Source organism: Botryllus schlosseri, chromosome 4 (assembly GCF_051294905.1).
Source record: "Botryllus schlosseri isolate E-star chromosome 4, Bs_hap1, whole genome shotgun sequence".
Taxonomy (NCBI): domain Eukaryota; kingdom Metazoa; phylum Chordata; class Ascidiacea; order Stolidobranchia; family Styelidae; genus Botryllus; species Botryllus schlosseri.
The window spans coordinates 10,001,221-10,009,525 of record NC_137239.1 but is presented as its reverse complement, the minus strand read 5'-3'; the positions used below and the strand labels follow the sequence as shown (position 1 = coordinate 10,009,525).

The 8,305-nt window shown below is 40.1% G+C and overlaps 1 long non-coding RNA gene across 2 annotated transcripts; it reads right to left on the bottom strand.

Annotated features, from left to right (window-relative positions):
* Nucleotides 1-1,392: 1,392 nt before the first annotated feature.
* LOC145437011 (uncharacterized) lies at nt 1,393-7,465 on the bottom strand. 2 transcript variants are annotated; one of them, XR_013914536.1, is made up of 4 exons: nt 7,017-7,465; nt 5,768-5,921; nt 5,603-5,682; nt 1,393-3,884 (listed from the first exon to the last, which is right to left on the bottom strand). It is a non-coding gene; the product is annotated as an uncharacterized LOC145437011 (long non-coding RNA). The 2 variants fall into 2 exon arrangements; XR_013914537.1 differs by having other exon boundaries at nt 5,751-5,921; nt 7,017-7,461.
* Nucleotides 7,466-8,305: the final 840 nt, after the last annotated feature.

The following is an 8,305-nucleotide window of genomic DNA, read 5'->3' as shown; positions in this document are numbered from 1 at the left end:
TCCGGGTTACTTGTGATTAATTTCCTTGCTCACCCTATACAGATTATACGTACAGCGATATGTAGCGGTAATCGATTTGGTCAATACATATCGCCCCATTCAGTATGGAATTACAAACCCAATACAGGTCAGTTCATAACCGGATCCGGATATTCAATGCAAAGCGATAAAGCAGAACCAATGACCAAATGTAATTAAACATGTAGATTCACAACCCTTGATTTTTTTCGTGAAAATTGACAATACATATCGAATATATTTTACGATGGTTCAACCCTACCAAGTATTCTCGTAAATGTGGTTTATGACATTACATACAATGTGTCGGTGTACAAATGTTGGGTGTTTATGCACACATCGGTATGACCTATAGACAACATCATCATACCCTCCAGGACTTCGTTATTACATCGCGAGTTCAATAAAATCAATTTTGTATATTCAATCGGTGGCATAGACGACGGAAGGCTTGGAGATCCAATGTAAAATTCAGAAAAACAAACGGGTATATTTGTCCATCTTGGTTCTTCACTCAACTACCATTGGTGCTCTCGATACGGCGAACGGTACAGTATGCAACGCATATCATTAGAGTGATATATCCACAGGTAAATATGTGGCCTGGCGTTCACTTCACAGAGGATTAGGGTTAGAACGGAAATAAGTGACAATTTGTCGCTATTCAAGTTACCGACAATGGCGGTCTGTTATTCGTTACTTGTTAAACCTTACCAGCGAAATCAAGTTCTGTGACAAACTGATTACTAAAATTTCACCGCGTGAGCGAGCCAACACGAGTTTCCAATACGACATGCGAGAGATACCTATACTTGAAAGTACGACGTGCGAGCGCACCCATAAGAACACATGGCGAATCACCACCACAGCCTATACCTGTAACGTTATCATGTCGCCGCGTCCATAAGAATAACGATATATCATTGTCGTCCAAAACATTACTTATAATTCCTACCCAGCAAACACTCGACGTCCAGTTGACTTCCGGTGGAATAGCAGGCCGGACATCCGGTTACTTCCTGCCGTTACCTCCCAGGATTGGATTTGTCGACAACTAGAGACGTCCTGTCTGCCCTCTGAGTACGTCCTCAATGACGTGCTGTGGACATGAAGCGACTCCTCACGGACGCGTGTGGCCTAGCCTGGACGTCACGTGGTTCCCTATGGACGCGCCTGACGTACTGTGGACATGGCGTCACTCCCTATGGACGCGCCTGACGTACTGTGTACATGACGCCACTCCCTAATGGACGCGCCTGACGTACTGCGTACGTGGCGCCACTCCCTATGGAAGTGTCATTCGCCCTCTTTCTCATCTCGACTCCATACCTGGTTCAACGCCTAACGGCTAGCAACATGGGATACAACATCATATCAGCTCACACACTGCGTATATTGGCTGAGCGAGCAACGAAACTGGCAAAATACAAATACGATATTGGTTATTATCAACGAAGCTATACTACTATTAACGAACACACAAAATGTGAAAGGCGAGCACTACTACTACCACTTAACACAGTCAAGGCTGAAGTGAAAAATCACATTGCAACAAGTAATCACAGAAAATGTGTCACAGGGGTTCAATAAACAGCAGCTGCTAAAACCACTCAATGCTTTTTTACTTAGACTGTTTGTCATTAGCTTAAGTACATAAAAAGGTGTCGCAGGAATATAAGACACAGCAACTGCTAGGACAACTCGAAGCTAATGGAACAGTCTATGTGAAAAAAACATTGGTTGAATGAATATCAAATAGAGTTAAATAGAATGGTATCACAAGACTAAAGAAACAGCAACAATTTGAAACGAGCATGACAAAACGGGTTCAGTAAAAAGTCACAATGCAAGAATTGAATCAAAGCACCGTTTGCTGATGTTGAGTGCCTATTCTTTTCTTCGGCAATCAGAAGTTGTTGCGCCAAAACGCTTCTTCTCGGCGCTTGTGCCTGAAATATATACAGCAATGTCAGTGAATTCTTTACGTCGACTGCTTCCCCTCGAAGTAGTTGAACATCGCCTTGGAAAGCGCTACTTATACTTCACTACAGATTCACGTTACTTAGATGTCTACTCGAGAACTAACTACTCCTTTTCGACGAATACTACTTTTTCAAACTACTCGAGTACTTATCAACTTATATTTCTACTTCCACTTGAAATAATTGACATATCTTGAAAATCCCTACTTCTACTTCAATTGTAATTTATGATGTTACTTCTTACTTCAGCTTGACTACCAAAAACGACCACTTCTACTTCGGCTACACATGTTCGAACCATTACATGGTAAAAGAATGAAACATTACAACCAAATTCACTATTTTCAAACCACTCGAGTACCTTTCAACTTCAATTTATACTGGAGTATGCTGTGATTTACGAAGTATGTTAAAACTACTCCAAGTTACTTCTACTTCCACTATAGTCCCAATGTTGAATACTTCAATTTGTTAATCGCCACTAACAGTTATATGCTAAAATCAACCGGCACCTCGACCAAGTTTACGACATCACACTAACTGCTTCCTCGAGGTAGGTTTAACATGTCCTGTAAACCACTACATATACTTCAATAGAAGTGATGTATTACTTGAGAGTACTGACTACTTTAACTTCAACTAACCAACCCATGTTCGGAAGAAGCCACATTCCATTACATCAGGGGTGTCAAAGATACAAACCGCCCAGCAATTCTGTGTAGATTGAACAATGCGTGTATTATGCAGCACTTTTCTAATGCTTGAAATTTTCATAAGAAATAATTCCATTAAATAATCCCTCAACACTGCAAATGTCGAGTACGGAGAAAATTGCTTATTGTGTTGCATCACAAAAGACTCAAATGGTATCCGGCCTCGAGGGAAACCTAAATCGCTTTCTAAGACCATGAAGAAAATTCCAACGTCCGTATTTACAATTAAATACTTTGTTTACCTCAACACATACCCAGGTTTGCCGCCATGTTCGAGTAAAACATCGGTAGCATAGAAAAATACCGGCTTGCCGACATCATATTAGAAGAGCTACTGTTTCATTGATTTTCAACTGTATTCTGCCGCTTAATCACCATATTATTGACAATTTCGTTGTTTGCTAATATAGGTGCAACTAGAATAGAACCCATATGATCCGAAATATAATTCATCTATTACACTACTGTGTTGAAAGGCCTGATAATCAAGTTTCAAATGAAAAACTATTGCACGGATTTTCAGGTAATAGTTTGGAATCACTCCATTGGTGGGGCCCGAGCGATCTGAAGCTTTTGAGTCTGGCCTGCGACATCAGACGAGTTTGTCGCCACTGTGTTTCATATTTAATGAATGCGATAATACGCCAAAATTAACTTCCATCCAACTACAGAGTACTTGTTAACTTCCACTTGAAATAGGTATGACATACCCGGTAAATCGCTACTCATACTTTCAGTACAGTTTTGATATACAGTCGACTCTACTTTATTCAGTGTGGTTCCGCCCATTTTGGCCGAATTAACCACAGAATCGGTGTTGTCCGCATTAACCGGCCGGAGTATTTTAAATGCAATTTTACTTCTTTCCTGTACAAGCATTTTTGGCCGAATAAAGCGGTTACACGGTCTCTGAATTTAGCGGACACGACTTTACCTTGTAAATTGCTACTTATGCTTGGGAGGGAATCTGTGACATTACTTCTACTTGGGTACGGACACCGACTACTTTGACCCCTCCCCGGTTTCATATGAGCTCAACTGATTGATACCTTCAATTTCGGCTCTTTGACTTTTTCCGGGGCATGACGTAACAAAGAATTCACTGCTTCCTCGTAGTCCACTTGTGTTGCAGATGAATGGACTTTGCAGCAGGCAGCGGAGAAGTGATTACCTTTTCATTGATTTGCGGATTAGTTTGGTATATGGCGTACATGGATTACAAGAAATAATACATCATAGCATCGTAATGCCAGAATACACAGCATCCTGGTTGGGAACAATTATATATGCTCAAAGAAAGCGACACCAAGACCAGATCTACTTCTTTGAACGACTTACTCGACTAATTTTCAAGTTCATTCTCTATTTCCACTTGAAGTAGTCTTATCATGTCTTGTAAATCGATAGATATTTATGATGTCAGGTGTCACCTCTACTTCTACTTGGGTAACAACACTACTTTGATAGCCTATTTGAAAACAGTCATTTACAATTACATGCTATGATAATGCAACACCTAGATCAGGGGTGGCCGAACTTTTCGGCCAAAGGGCCACATGAGATTTACGAACAACTGCATGGGCCACTTTAATGTTGATGTCCTTTTTTTAATCGTCCGATAGGAGCGAACAGGATTAGGTAATGGTATAAACAGGACATATATTAATATTACTATGCATCAAATTCGATAACGAACATGTCATGAAAACACTATGTACAAGTCCTAGCCGGGCCAAGAGCGAAATTTTATCAATGTTAATGAATGAATTCGGGCAATAATAATGTTGCATATATTGTGGGTCGCCTCTGTATACAGCTGGGCTCAATTGACCAGGACATGAATAATCGGGGCTTGTATATATATCAATAACACAGATTTCAGTGAACATATGTCTATCATTTTGCGCAAAGGTTTCATCAACGACTATCTTTCTGCGAGTACAGGCGCGAAGTCGCATGTAGGATAATACGTTCTCACATAATTGCGAATATAGTTAGGCTCAATTTTGTAGAATGGGCGCATATTTAATTTTCATGAGAGGGAAACAATACTAAAGAAGCTAGAAATCGAGTGACAATGAATCGCGCGAAGTGTCAAGAAAAATATCAAGTCAAATAAATCTGCGACGAAATATTCTACTTCATGTTCATATACGATAATGTGGATGGCCCTTGCCTCCGCCAATGAGTCGGAACGTATATTTTCGTCATCAACATCATAAAGTTCGCGGTCAGGCTTATCATATTTTCGGTTGATCTTGCAAGCTCACAATAAGTTACCTGCCTATTTTATTTATTGATATTACAACCAAATTCGAAAATTAACTCGCGGGACACTGAACACCTTCTCGCGAGCGACGGGTTGGCCACTTCGGACGTAGACCAAATCTACTCTATCAAACAAAGTACTTGAGTTCTTTTAACTCCATTTCTGCTTGCACTAAAAGCAGTTTTTACATGCCTTATAGATCTCTACGTACACGTGATTAGAAATTTGATGCTTTACTTGGGTTCCAATTTTATTTCCGCTTGTAGTCTTAACATTGCTTTTAAACTGCTGCGTACGCTCGAGCAGAAATTTAGGATGTTGCTTCTAGTGCTACTGGAGTACCAATACTGATATACTTTCACCTTGACTATACCTATATTCGGAAATGGTTATTGGTCACTTACGATTACACTCTAAAGAATTCGACAATTCGAGCTAATCCACTTCTTGATACTCGTGCAATTTTCAGAACTTGATTCTCTACTTCTACTTGAACACTCGGTCACTACTGCTACTTGAACTTGAGCAGGAATGTATGACGCTATGACTGATTGAATACCAACCAAAAATTCTTCAACCACCTTCGGTTTTTGCAAATTGTATCCTAGTATTTATGTTACCTTCGTTTGCTCTCCAACTTTGATACCGGGGTATGACGCAACACTTGACATTGTTGATGAATGGATTTCGCATCCGGTGCCTGAGAATAGATTCTGATTTTGAACATTGATTTCCGGATATGATAGGTAGGATTACCATGCACCTCACAGAAAATGATATTATACAGGCACCACTTGTTCCGTGCTCTTTTCTATCGAGTGTAAGCCGATGCTGTAGTTTAGTACTTCATTATGTTGACGGTACACTGCGCACTCTATAATGCATTCTTCGTACAGTCGGCTTGACTTGGTCATCACAAATGGCAGATATTGCTGATATCTAAGAAATTGAAATAATCAGAATGGTTGTATTGAAGTCATCTGACAGTGCGCGAAACAAAAACAAACCGATGTGGGTGGAAGCATGCTGCCAATAGTACATTTACACACTAATCATTTATAAGGTTATTGTTGCCGAGAATATTGGCTACTGTGAAACACCCGGAATATGATTACATCATCAATGGTAATTCGATAATTCATTCTGATAGCCGCGATTTGCTGGGCAATATAGGCCAAACCGCGGCTCTGAGTTGAGGGTTTGATTGCGGCACATGCATTTCCTTACCTTGCAGAGGGGTTCAACCCAATTTTAAAACAATGCCTTCTATCACGTTCAAACAATATGCTTGTATATCACATCAGTTACCTTGCCGTTGACGTTACTGGACAATTTACACCGGTGCGGCTATATATACAGGGTGAATTTGGCCACGGCAAGAGCGTTTCATGTGCAAAAAAGGTGCATAGTCATCAATAATGAACTTGATAATAATCAATCATGGTATCCTATCAAAGTATATAACTTGCACTTGTTCATACTCAATTACTCATAGAGGTTGTATATGAGACAATACTATTCAGTAAATGTAATAATTTTATAAGGTTTTCAAAGGAAAAGTCAGCAGAATACTTTCAAGTTCAACAAGAGTTGTAAATTGGGAACAATCCACAATGGCGGCAACCAGTCATAAGCGCTATCAAACTAGTATAAATCATAGGGTTAGCCATGTGATCAAGCAATATATAATTGCCTCATCACATAAATTACTATATGACCACGCAAATACACAAGATATTTTTATCAATATCTTGAGGAACATTCAGTCTACCGACTAGCAAAGCATTGCTATTGGAATGAATCAGCAAATCGGTGTTTATCGCGTTTCAATCATATTCGTATTCACACTTCACAGTATGGCGTATCTGCATTCGAAGAAATAATGAGGCGCAGCAAACAATTTAATGTTCTACCATACATCGATATTGAACACAAACTATCAACGAAAAAGGAGAAGCTAAATTACGCTCACAAGAAATGTATACGGTATAGTTAGGTCTATTTACGCATCATTCTAAAGATTAGAACTCTTACCATTTCAAACTGTTTCTCTGTTGGAGCGGTTCAGGTAGAGTTTCTGAATCAACAACACTAACCACAGACATCAACTCTTCTGTTTTTGCTTCGTACAGATTCTCAATCTAATCAATGACTGTTTTGTCTGCGTCCATTATCTCTAAGAACCTCGTCGCATCAGTCACACAGACATCAACTCAGATTCAAATATCAGATGCACGCGCCGTCGCGCTAGACTGCGCAGGTAACACGTGACGGAGAAGGAAGAAGGCTGTCTGGTTTGAAGATGTCTGTCTGGTTTTCACGATAGGGCCGCGATTGTAGAGACGTGCTGTGTGCTACAAATAGTCATGGCGTATCATCCTTAGTAAATCGCGTTGTGATACCGCCACTTGCATCACAATTTCACATTGATGCGCACATTTGTTCCAGTATTTCGCTATATCGGGATATATATTCAGAACACGTGTTTCGCCATGATGTGCACACTGCACCAAGGGCGTAGCCAGAAAAAATATTTGGGGGGGGGGCGAAAAATTCGATGAAGTAAATGACCCCCCCCCTTAAAGATAAGGAAAAAATAGGTAAAATCGATTGACTTGGGCGCTTATTGGATGATTAACACAACATGTGGGGCGATCGTTATATAATATTCCACTCACAGACGGATGTGATAAAATGATGATTGTGGAGAACCAGGACGACAACACTTTCGCGCGAAGCGCGCAAATTTTTCATGGGTAATGAATGAAATTGGTTCATCATATTGGTATTTGCATATTGCAAATACGTTTTCATTATCAGATTTACCGGCAGGGCGGGCTGATAGAAGTGGTGTCATCAAACATTCGGGGGGAAATTAATTATACATCTTGAGCTATATGTTCATACCACACGGCAAGACTATTTAGAGTTTCTAGAGCAAGGTGGCCAAAGGGCCACATGAGACTTACGAACCATTGCGCTGGCCACTTGAATGTTGATGACCTTTTTTAGTCTTCCGATAGGAGCGTACCGGATAATAGATAACGTTGAAAACAATACTTATATTAATATGCATCAAAATCAATAACAATTATGACATGAAGACTTGGTGTGGATCCCCGACCTAGCCGCGCGAAATATTGTACATTATATATACATATACGACGATCTGCGAAAATGTGGCTGGCCCCTGGCTACGCCGATGCGTCAGAACTAGGAACGGATATTTTAGTCGGCAAAATCCCAAATTTCGCGGTCAGGCTAATCAAATTTTGGTTATTCGGTTTTGGTGATTTATTTTTTGATAATATTAGTAATTTCGA